Genomic DNA, 1,005 nt, shown 5'->3' with positions numbered 1-1,005 from the left:
ATTGCTGTGAGCTAGGCTGACGCCATGGCACTCTAGCCAGGGCAACAGAACGAGAGACTCTGTCAGAAAGAAAAGAAGAGCGAGAGCGAGAGAGCGAGAGAAAGAAAGAAAGGAAGGGAGAGAAAGGAAAGAGAAGGAAGGGGGGGAGGGAGAGAGAGAGAGAGAGAGAGAGAGAGAGGAGAAAACTATTAAAAAATTCGGGACCAGATCCATCGGTCGGTACTCAGAAGCGTGACGATCGGGTGTTCCCGAGCACGTGTGAGATGTGTCTTCTCCCTGACGCCGCGTTTCCTCCACACACACATCACCCATCTGCCGTGGAAAAAAAGCAACAAAAAGAGAGAAAGAGATTAAGAAGGGAAAATGGAAACAGGGCAAAAGAGGAAGAAAGAAAGAAATTTCGAAAAAAAGAGACCAAAGTCACAGCGAGAAGGAAGAATACTGAGCCCAGAGCGACACCTAGTGACCACACCGTCACAAGCACCCTAGGGCCCCAATTCGCCAGAGACATCTGGTGGACCCCAGGGCAACATGTGGTCGACCCGGGGCCATGGCGTCTGCAGCCGATTCCCAGGCGGGCACACGAGCCCGGGGAAACTCATTCTCAGCGCGGGGAGGAGGGGAGGGGAAATAATAGCAAAGTCACACCAGATCCCTTTCTAGTTCATAAACGTGTTGATTGCGTGTTCACGCGCACGTGTGAGAAGGGCCTCCTGGTGTGTCGGCACGTCACCCGCGTGACGTGAAACCATGAATCCGGGGGGGGGGGGAGCGGAAAGGCGGGCAGGAAAAGGCAAAGAGAGAATAGATAAAATGAAAGGACCAAAAAGAAAGTCACACAGCAGGGTAGGGGAGTGAGAGCAAGTCGAGAGACTGCAGACAGAAACTCCGAGAGGAGAGGAATGCTCCGGAGCGCCCCCTCGCCCCACGCGAGAAGAATACCGATCGCAGGGTGACCCCTAGGGGCAGCGAGGCCAGAGAGACCAAATCCGTCCCAAAGCCTCC

General features: G+C 54.3%; 1 pseudogene; it reads left to right on the top strand.

The window, feature by feature from the left end:
* The first annotated feature begins 651 nt into the window (after positions 1-651).
* Positions 652-743, top strand: LOC138380251 (small nucleolar RNA U13; annotated as a pseudogene).
* The last annotated feature ends 262 nt before the right edge of the window (positions 744-1,005 follow it).

Source organism: Eulemur rufifrons, unplaced genomic scaffold, assembly GCF_041146395.1.
Source record: "Eulemur rufifrons isolate Redbay unplaced genomic scaffold, OSU_ERuf_1 scaffold_318, whole genome shotgun sequence".
Classification (NCBI taxonomy): domain Eukaryota; kingdom Metazoa; phylum Chordata; class Mammalia; order Primates; family Lemuridae; genus Eulemur; species Eulemur rufifrons.
The sequence above is the reverse complement of the archived record's forward strand: the minus strand, read 5'-3'. Positions and strand labels throughout refer to the sequence as shown.